The sequence below is a fragment of the Oncorhynchus nerka genome, linkage group LG27, assembly GCF_034236695.1.
Source record: "Oncorhynchus nerka isolate Pitt River linkage group LG27, Oner_Uvic_2.0, whole genome shotgun sequence".
Taxonomy (NCBI): domain Eukaryota; kingdom Metazoa; phylum Chordata; class Actinopteri; order Salmoniformes; family Salmonidae; genus Oncorhynchus; species Oncorhynchus nerka.
This window is the reverse complement of record NC_088422.1, coordinates 48324886-48336575: the sequence shown is the minus strand read 5'-3', so window position 1 is coordinate 48336575 and position 11690 is coordinate 48324886.

Below are 11690 nucleotides of genomic sequence, written 5' to 3'. Positions count from 1 at the left end.
CCAACTCAATCATCAAGTTTGCAGATGACACAACGGTAGTAGGCCTGAATACCAGCAATGAAGAGGATGTGCCTTGGCGGAGTGGTGCCAGTAAAATAACCTCTCCCTCAACATCAACAAAAGGAAGGAGCTGATCGTGGACTTCAGGAGACAGCGGAGGGAGCATGCCCCCATCCACATCGACAGGACCTCAGTGGAGAAGGTGAAAAGCTTCAAGTCCTCAGCGTACACATCACTGACAATCTGAAATGGTCCACCCACACAGTGTGGTGAATAAGGCTCAACAGACTTCTCAGGAGGCGGAAGAAATTTGGCTTGCCCCCTCAGACCCCCACAAATCTTTACAGATGCACAATTGAGAGTATCACTGCCTGGTACGACAACTGCACTGCCCGCAACCACAGGGCTCTCCAGTGGGTGGTGCAGTCTGCCCAATGCATCACCCGGGGCACACTGCCTGCCCTCCAGGACACCTAAAGCACCAGATGTCACAGCAAAGCTAAAAAGATCATCAAGGACATAAACCACCCGAGCCACGGGCCTGTTCACCCCGCTATCATACAGGAGAGGTCAGTACAGGTGCATCAAAGCTGGGACAGAGCGACAGCTATCTCAAGGCCATCAGACTGTTAAATAGCCATCACCATCCGGCCTCCACCCAGTACCCTGCCCTGAACTTAGTCACTGTCACGAGCCGGCTGCCACCCGGTTAGTCAACCCAGCACCTTAGAGGCTGCTGCACTATGTACATAGACATGGAATCACTGGTCACTTTAATAATGTTTACATACTGTATTCTAGTCAATGCCATGCCGACATTGCTCATCCTAATATTTATCTATTTCTTAATTGCATTCTTTTACTTTGAGATTTGTGTGTATTGTTGTGAATTGTTAGATACTACTGCACTTTTGAAGCTAGGAACAAAAGCATTTAGCTACATCTTCAATAACATCTGCTAAATACGTGACCAATACAATTTGAATTGATTACACTCAACATGACTCAGGTCATGAAGCAGTTGCATTACTTTGGTAGTAGTTGCATCACTTTCTTGCCCGTAAACTTCCTGAAGTTGAGAAACCGCTAAATTGAATGAGAAAAATAAAGGATGATTCAGTGGAGGGTTAGACATGTAATTCATAAGCCAACAAACTCAAAATTGTGTTTAGTTGACCAAATAATAATTTAAAAAGGAAACCTATTGATTTATTTTTCTGATGGGGTTTCACCTATTATGATAGCACATAGTAAGATACTGTATGAAGGAAGTTTGCCATATCGACAGTACTTTTTGTACCATATGATGAAGCAAGATGAATATAAGACTGGCCACACTCACTTGGCTAAGCAATTTATTCTTAGCTATATTACTGACAACATAAGCAATAAAAACTGAAGACATGGCATATGAGATTTTCTATATGAAGTCAACAGCAGGTTATATTATGCAACGTGTGCCCACAGCTACACTCCATTACAACACATTTAATTATATTAGATTGAAAAGTATACACAAAAAGAAAGCACTACTATCCGACACTGTGCACTTATTAATGTCTTTCAGTATTTTAAAATATTGTTGCGAGGAAGCAGTCCCGGGACTTGTGGTTTGGGTGGAATCTATAGTCGATTCCAGAGTACCATAGATTCTAGAAGCCCTAAATCCTGGTGAGAAGAAGCAGGTCTCAGGATTCACTCATTTTGGAGGTCGGCAATACTATTTATTTTTAAATCATATTTTATTTATTACAATTTTAATGTACTGTATTTAAGAAAACCCTGGAATGAGTCCAAACCTTTGACTGGTACTGTATATAATATATAACATCTCTTGAATATATACTGTACCAGTCAAAAGTTTGGACACACCTACTCATTCCAGGTTTTTTCACTATTTTATTACTATTTTCTACATTGTAGAATAATAGTGAAGACTTAAACTATGAAATAACACATATGGAATAATGTAGTAACCAAAAAAGTGTTAAACAAATCAAAATATATTTTATATTTGAGATTCTTCAAAGTAGCCACCCTTTGCCTTGATGACAGCTTTGCACACACTTGGCATTTTCTCAACCAGCTTCATGAGGTAGTCAACTGGAATGCATTTCAATTAACAAATTGCCTTGTTAATTTGTGGAATTTCTTGCCTTCTTAATGTTTTTTGAGCCAATATGTTGTGTTGTGACGAGGTGGTATACAGAAGACAGCCCTATTTGGTAAAAGGGCAAGCAAGAACAGCTCAAATAAGCAAAGAGAAACAACAGTCCATCATTACTTTAAGACAAGAAAGTCAGTCAATATGGAACATTTTAAGAACTTTGAAAGTTCCACCAAAGTGCAGTCACAAAAACCATCAAGCTCTATGATGAAACTGGCTCTCACGAGGACCGACACAGGAAAGTGTTACCTCTGCTGCAGAGGATAAGTTCATTCGAGTTACCAGCCTCAGAAATTACAGCCCAAATAAACACTTCACGGACTTTAAGTAACAGACACATCTCAACATCAACTGTTCAGAGGAGACTGGGTGAATCAGGCCTTCATGGTCAAATTGCTGCAAAAAAACTACTATTACAGGACACCAATAATAAGAAGAGACTTGCTTGGGCTAAGAAACACAATCAATGGACATTCGAGTGGTGGAAATCTGTCCTTTGGTCTGATGAGTGCAAATTTGAGAGAAGCAGAGTAGGTGAACGGATGATTTCCGCATATGTGGTTCACACCGTGAAGCATGGAGCTGTGATGGTGCGTTGCTGGTGACACTGTCAGTGATTTATTTAGAATTCAAGGCACAATTAACCAGCATGGCTACCACAGAATTCTGCAGCGATACGCCTTCCCATCTGGTTTGTGCTTAATGTGACTATCATTTGTTTTTCAACAGGACAATGACCCAACAAAACTCCAGGCTGTGTAAGGGCTATTTGACCAAGAAGGAGAGGGATGGGGTGCTGCATCAGATGACCTGTCCTCCACAATCACCCTACCTCCACTCACTTGAGATGGTTTAGGATGAGTTGGAATGCAGAGTGAAAGAAAAGCAGCAACAAGTGCTCAGCATATGTGGGAACTCCTGGTTGAGAGAATGCGAAGAGTGTGCAAAGCTGCCATCAAGGCAAAGGGTGGCTACTTTGAAGAATCATAAACAAATCAAAACATATTTTATATTTAACACTTTTTTGGTTACTACATGATTCCATATGTGTTATTTCATAGTTTTGATATATTCACTATTAGTCTAGTCTGCACAACACTGCCAGGACCTAGGATCGAGGGAGACACTCAAGTTTTTTAATACTATATATCTTGACATTGATGAAAATAATCATGGCCTCTAAACCTTCAAGCTGCATACTGGACGCTATTCCAACTAAACTACTAAAAGAGCTGCTTCCTGTGCTTGGCCCTCCTATGTTGAACATAATAAATGGCTCTCTATCCAGCGAATGTGTACCAAACCCACTAAGAGAGGCAGTAATAAAGCCTCTCTTGAAAAATCCAAACCTTGTCCCAGAAAAAAAAAAAAAAAACTATTGGCCTATATCAAATCTCCCATTCCTCTCAAAAAAAATGAAAAGGCTGTTGTGCAGCAACTCACTGCCTTCCTGAAGACAAACAATGTATACGAAATGCGTAAGTCTGGTTTTAGACCCCATCATAGCACTGAGATTGCACACGTGAATGACCTTTTAATGGTGTCATACCAAGGCTCTACATCTGTCCTCGTATCGTTAGACATTCACCACATTCTTTTGGAGAGATTGAAAACTGTCGGTGTTCCTCAAGCCTCAAGGTGTTCCTCAATTTTACCTTTTGGTGATGTCATTCGGAAACATAATGTTAACTTTCACTGCTATGCGGATGTCACGCAGCTGTACATTTCGAGGAAACATGGTGAAGCCCCAAAATTGCCCTCCCTGGAAGCCTGTGTTTGACATTTTTATTTTACCTTTATTTAACTAGACAAGTCAGTTAAGAACAAATTCTTATTTTCAATGACGGCCGAGGAATAGTGGGTTAACTGCCTGTTCAGGGGCAGAACGACAGATTTGTACCTTGTCAGCTCGGGGATTTGAACTTGCAACCTTCCGGTTACTAGTCCAACGCTCTAACCACTAGGCTACCCTGCGGCAAATTTTATACTTTTAAACTCTGACAAGACAGAGATGCTACTTCTAGTAGGTCCCAAGAAACAAAGATATCTTCTGTTGAATCTGAGAATTAATTCATCTTGATGGTTGTAATAAAACTGTGAAGGACCATGGCATTACTCTGGCCCTTGATCTCTCATTTAACATTTAAGTCATTTAGCAGACGCTCTTATCCAGAGCGACTTACAAATTGGTGCGTTCACCTTAAGACATCCAGTGGAACAGCCACTTTACAATAGTGCATCTAAATCTTTTAAGGGGGGGTGAGAAGGATTACTTTATCCTATCCTAGGTATTCCTGAAAGAGGTGGGGTTTCAGGTGTCTCCGGAAGGTGGTGATTGACTCCGCTGTCCTGGCGTCGTGAGGGAGTTTGTTCCACCATTGGGGGGCCAGAGCAGCGAACAGTTTTGACTGGGCTGCGCGGGAACTGTACTTCCTCAGTGGTAGGGAGGCGAGCAGGCCAGAGGTGGATGAACGCAGTGCTCTTGTTTGGGTGTAGGGCCTGATCAGAGCCTGGAGGTACTGAGGTGCCGTTCCCCTCACAGCTCCGTAGGCAAGCACCATGGTCTTGTAGCGGATGCGAGCTTCAACTGGAAGCCAGTGGAGAGAGCGGAGGAGCGGGGTGACGTGAGAGAACTTGGGAAGGTTGAACACCAGACGGGCTGCGGCGTTCTGGATGAGTTGTAGGGGTTTAATGGCACAGGCAGGGAGCCCAGCCAACAGCGAGTTGCAGTAATCCAGACGGGAGATGACAATTGCCTGGATTAGGACCTGCGCTGCTTCCTGTGTGAGGCAGGGTCGTACTCTGCGGATGTTGTAGAGCATGAACCTACAAGAACGGGCCACCGCCTTGATGTTAGTTGAGAACGACAGGGTGTTGTCCAGGATCACGCCAAGGTTCTTAGCGCTCTGGGAGGAGGACACAATGGAGTTGTCAACCGTGATGGCGAGATCATGGAACGGGCAGTCCTTCCCCGGGAGGAAGAGCAGCTCCGTCTTGCCGAGGTTCAGCTTGAGGTGGTGATCCGTCATCCACACTGATATGTCTGCCAGACATGCAGAGATGCGATTCGCCACCTGGTCATCAGAAGGGGGAAAGGAGAAGATTAATTGTGTGTCGTCTGCATAGCAATGATAGGAGAGACCATGTGAGGTTATGACAGAGCCAAGTGACTTGGTGTATAGCGAGAATAGGAGAGGGCCTAGAACAGAGCCCTGGGGGACGCCAGTGGTGAGAGCGCGTGGTGAGGAGACAGATTCTCGCCACGCCACCTGGTAGGAGCGACCTGTCAGGTAGGACGCAATCCAAGCGTGGGCCGCGCCGGAGATGCCCAACTCGGAGAGGGTGGAGAGGAGGATCTGATGGTTCACAGTATCGAAGGCAGCCGATAGGTCTAGAAGGATGAGAGCAGAGGAGAGAGATCTCTTTTGACAAACATATCAAGACTGTTTCCATCTATGCAACCTTGCAAAAATCAGAAACCTTCTGCCCAAAAATTATGCTGAAAAATGTATCCATGCTGTTGTCACTTCTAGGTTCGACTACTGCAATGCTCTACTTTCCAGCTACCCGGATAATGCACTAAATAAACTTCAGTTAGTGCTAAACACGGCTGCTAGAATCTTGACTAGAACCCCAAAATTTGATTTCATGGCTTTACTGCTAACCTACAAAGCATTACATGGGCTTGCTCCTACCTATCTATCCAATTTGGTCCCACCATACATACCTACACGTACGCTACGGTCACAAGACGCAGGTGCTCCTCAATGCCGTCCCTGGGAGGGGTGCGTCACTTGAGTGGGTTGGGTCACTGATGTGATCTTCCTGTTCGGATTGGATTCGTGCAGTGGGGGATATCTTCATGGGCTATACTCGGCCTTTAGATAGTAAGTTGGTGGTTGAAGATATCCCTCTAGTGGTGTGGGGCTGTGCTTTGGCAAAGTGGGTGGGGTTATATCCTGCCTGTTTGGCCCTGTCCGGGGGTATCGTTGGACGGGGCCACAGTGTCTCCCAACCCCTCCTGTCTCAGCCTCCAGTATTTATGCTGCAATAGTTCTTCTTCTTCTTCTTCTGTCTTATTCGGTGTCCTGTGTGAATTTATGTATGCTCTCTCTAATTCTCTCTTTCTTTCTTTCTCTCTCTCTCAGAGGACCTGAGCCCTAGGACTATGCCTCAGGACTACCTAGACTGCTGTCCTCAGTCCACCTGGTCGTGCTGCTGCTCCAGTTTCAACTGTTCTGCCTGCAGCTATCGAACCCTGACCTGTTCACCAGATGTGTTACCTTGTCCCAGACCTGCTGTTTTCAACTCGCTGGAGACAGCAAGAGCGGTAGAGATACTCTGAATTTTCAGCTATGAAAAGCCAACTGACATTTACTCATGAGGTGCTGACCTGTTGCACCATCTACAACAACTGTGATTATTATTATTTTACCCTGCTAGTCATCTATGAACATTTGAACATCTTGGCCATGTTCTGTTATAATCTCCACCCGGCACAGCCAGAAGAGGACTGGCAACCCCTCATAGCCTGGTTCCTCTCTAGGTTTCTTCCTAGGCTCTGGCCTTTCTAGGGAGTTTTTCCTAGCCACCGTGCTTCTACACCTGCACCTGTAGTCCAAGTCTGGGTTTAATGGTCTCTTTTCCAAGCTTAAAAGGATAAACATTCACATGCCATGGGCCAGAACAGGTTGAATACATTGGCCATGCTGTCAATCTAGCATGACTTCTGCCACGTTCAAAACAACTGGAAACTCGGAACTGGGAAATCTCTGACTTCAGTGTGTTCAAGACAACTGGGAACTCTGAAAAAAAACTACCTCCGACTGGGAACATACGTTTTGAACAGTCATCCAACTCAGAATTCCAAGTCGGGAACTCCGGCCTCTTTCTAAAACTCCAACCAGAAGATCACTGACGTCATGATTCTACCTTGTTTTTTCCCTTGCTTTCAAGACAACTGGGAACTACCATAAATCCAGAAGAAGAAAAAAAAGAGTTTGATGACAATTTTCCAACAAGAAGAACCGCCGCCGCACCACCTTCCTGTTCAAGTGAGCACAGCACAACAAGGTATGTCCAAAATGGTCTTGTATGCTGCTGCATAAATTATGTAGTATACCAGGGAGATACTGTAGCTAAGAAAGTAACACTAAGTGTATGTTGTGTAGTAAGCTGGTCCCTTCACCCTCATAACTTAGCCTACTGTTCTGACTTGGTGGTGCACATGTAACCTATAGCCTGTATTAGAGAAATGTAATCATCTAATATTGTAAGAGCTTTCATTGGCTGCTTATATGCCCCCTTTATTTATCATACGGTTCTGACTTGGTGTACAGGGAGAATACTGTAAGAACGGCCCATGTCGTGAATTCTGTCGCTGTACATTTCAAAAGTGCTGAACAAATAGTTATATTGACGTCCATCCTAGCTCACTTATTGTCTTAATCGAAATTACGGATTGCCTCTTCTCCGCTCATCATTCCCTTATGCCATAGTTTGTACATCTCACTAGTCAGTAGAAACCATATTTTTTAAGCAAGTCAGCCATATGAGCTATGTTTTTTTTAAAGGCAGTAAATTAGGCTGAATGAACTGTTTCGCTGCCAGACAAGGCTCCGTTGATAGCCAAGTGTAGCAGTGGTAAGGATTCACTCCATGTAGCTGAAAAGAAAGCTCTGCTGTTGGGACAGCTTTATGTAGGCCCTAACAGTTTGTGGGCACCGTTTGTCACCGTTATAGTGCAATTAATGTACAGTCGTGGCCAAAAGTTTTAAGAATGACACAAATATTCCAAAGTTTGCTGCTTCAGTGTCTTTAGAAAATTTTGTCAGATGTTACTATTGAATACTGAAGTGTCAAAGGCTTTTATTGACAATTACATAAAGTTGATGCAATGAGTCAATATTTGCAGTGTTGACCCTTCTTTTACAAGACCTCTGCAATCCGCCCTGGCATGCTGTCAATTAACTTCTGGGCCACATCCTGACTGATGGCAGCCCGTTCTTGCATAATCAATGCTTGGAGTTTGTCAGAACGTGTGGGTTTTTATTTGTCCACCCGCCTCTTGATGATTCTCAATGGGATTAAGGTCTGGGGAGTTTCCTGGCCATGGACCCAAAATATCGATGTTTTGTTCCGAGCCACTTAGTTATCACCTTTGCCTTTTGGCAAGGTGCTCCATCATGCTGGAAAAGGCATTGTTCGTCACCAAACTGTTCCTGGATGGTTGGGAGAAGTTGCTCTCGGAGGATGTGTTGGTACCATTCTTTATTCATGGCTGTGTTCTTAGGCAAAATTGTGAGTGAGCCCACTCCCTTGGCTGAGAAGCAACCCCACACATGAATGGTCTCAGGATGCTTTACGGTTGGCATGACACAGGACTGACTGATGGTAGCGCTCACCTTGTCTTCTCCGGATAAGATTTTTTTCCGGATGCCCCAAACAATCGGAAAGGGAATTCATCAGAGAAAATGACTTTACCCCAGTCCTCAGCAGTCTAATACCTGTACCTTTTGCAGAATATCAGTCTGTCCCTGATGTTTTTCCTGGAGAGAAGTGGCTTCTTTGCTGCCCTTCTTGACACCAGGCAATCCTCCAAGTCTTTGCCTTACTGTGCGTACAGATGCACTCACACCTGCCTGCTGCCAATCCTGAGCAAGCTCTGTACTGGTGGTGCCCCGATCCCACAGGTGAATCAACTTTAGGAGACGGTCTTGGCGCTTGCTGGACTTTCTTGGGTGTCCTGAAGCCTTCTTCACACAATTGAACCGCTCTCCTTGAAGTTATTGATGATCCGATAAACGGTTGATTTAGGTGCAATCTTACTGGCAGCAATATCCTTGCCTGTGAAGACCTTTTTGTGCAAAGCAATGATGACGGCACGTGTTTCCTTGCAGGTAACCATGGTTGACAGAGGAAGAACAATGATGCCAAGCACCACCCTCCTTTTGAAGCTTCCAGTCTGCTATTCAAACTCAATCAGCATGACAGAGTGATCTCCAGCCTTGTCAACAATCACACCTGTGTTAACGAGAGAATCACTGACATAATGTCAGCTGGTCCTTTTGTGGCAGGGCTGAAATGCAGTGGAAATGTTTTTGGGGGGATTCAGTTCATTGTCATGGCAAAGAGGGACTTTGCAATTGCAATAATTGCAATTAATATGCTCGCTCTTCATAACATTCTGGAGTATATGCAAATTGCCATCATACAAACTGAGGCAGCAGACTTTGTGAAAATTAATATTTGTGTCATTCTCAGAACTTTTGGCCACGAATGTAGTGCTGTGTAGAGGCTTTGCGGGCATGCACCAACCCCCCCAAAATTAGGAGTTTTCCCCACCAAGATTTACATGCTAAAATCGCCACTGTCCCTATCCCCCCTCGGGATTTTGGCAATGGGCACATTTCCGAAGGAAGCTTGCTGATCGGCATCTCGGATCCCTCGATGAGCCAATGTCTTGGATGCAATAATCAGCTAAACTAACAGTAACATACTGGGCTCCCGAGTGGTGCAGCGGGTCTAAGGCACTGCATCTCAGTGCTAGAGGCGTTACTACAGACACCCTGGTTTGAATCCAGTCTGTATCACAACCGTCAAGAGGGGTGTTTGCCATGCCGCCATCAATGGGTTCCCAAATATAAACAGAGAAATAGACAGCATCCACATGGCCATGAAATCATTTTGGGATGGTGATTTTAACTATGCATGTGAACAGAAAAAACTTACACACTTTATGTGCATTTGACAGGTTATGTGATGCTCAAAAGACGCTGCTGAATAAGGTGGCCATGTAGAACGCACGACTCGTTAATTCTGCAGAACAGCAATGTTGGCTTATACGTCTACAAGATAAGCGTTTTTTTTACTCATTTGTAGTATTTTGCCATTGCTAAAGCAACCTGAATTGTCCGAATGGTCCTCTCTTTGTAGCTATGCTTTTATTTTGACTGGTTAAGCCACAACTGAATGAGCGAAATAAAACATTTTGGTTGAATCGCAGACATTAGCACCTCTATTTCAGTCTCAGAAAAATGTTTTTTTTGTTTCGCCGTTGAATTTCATGGTAGGGTGTTGTATATTCCCCATGTGTTAAAGGGATTATTTTGACCAATTTCGAAACACAAACAGCCATGGTCACTCACGAGCACTGAGGCTTTGAGAACAATATTGGTATTTATCTATGGTTATCTCCTACCAGTGTGTGCATGACGCACGTAAGATTGTTTGATAAATCACACATTCTAAATTCTGTTCCTAAGTATTATTTTCAAATCAAATTTTATTTGTCACGTGCCGAATACAACAGGTTACCATGAAATGCTTACTTACAAGCCCTTAACCAACAATGCGGTTCAAGAAAGAGTTTAGAAAATATTTCGTAACTAAAGTAAGAAATATAAAGTAACACAAAATAATAAGGCTATATACGAGGGGTACAGGTTAGTCGAGGTAATTTGTACATGTAGGTAGGGGTAAAGTGACTATGCATTGATAATAATCAGCGAGTAGCAGCAGTGTAAAAACAAAGGGGGTCAATGTAAATAGTCCGGGTGGCCATTTGATTAATTGTTCAGCAGTCTTTTGGCTTGGGGGTAGAAGCTGTTAAGGAGCCTTTTGGACCTAGACTTGGCACTCCGGTACCGCTTGCCATTCGGTAGCAGAGAGAACAGCCTACGGCTTGGGTGACTAGAGTCTTGGACAATTTTTTGGGCCTTCCTCTGACACCGCCTAGTATATAGGTCCTGGATGTCACGAAGCTTGGCCTCAGTAATGTACTGGGCAGTACGCAATACCCTCTTTAGCACCTTACGGTCGAAGGCAGAGCAGTTGCCATACCAGGCAGTGATGCAAACCGTCAGGATGCTCTCGATGGTACAGTTGTAAAACCTGTTGAGGATCTGAGGACCCATGCCAAATCTTTTCAGTCTCCTGAGGGGGAAAAAGTTTTGTCGTGCCCTTTTCACGACTATCTTGGTATGTTTGGACCATGATAGTTTGTTGGTGATGTGGACACCAAGGAAGTTCAAACTCTCGACCCGCTCCACGACAGCCCCGTTGATGTGAATGGGGGCGTGTTCGGCCCTCCTTTTCATGTAGTCCACGATCAGCTCCTTAGTCTTGCTCACATTGAGGGAGAGGTTGTTGTCCTGGCACTACACTGCCAGGTCTCTGACCTCCTCCCTATAGGCAGTCTCATCATTGATCAGGCTTAACACTGTTGTGTTGTCAGCAAACTTAATGATGGTGTTGGAGTCATGCTTGGCCATGCAGTCGTGGGTGAACAGGGAGTACAGGAGGGGACCCTGTGTTGAGGATCAGCGTGGCAGATGTGTTGTTGCCTACCCTTACCACCTGGGGGTGGTCCGTCAGGAAGTCCAGGATCCAGTTGCAGATGGAGGTGTTTAGTCCCAGGGTCCTTAGTTTAGTGATGAGCTTTGTGGGCACTGTAGTGTTGAACACTGAGCTGTAGTCAATGAACAGAATTCTCACATAGGTGTTCCTTTTGTCCAGGTGGGAA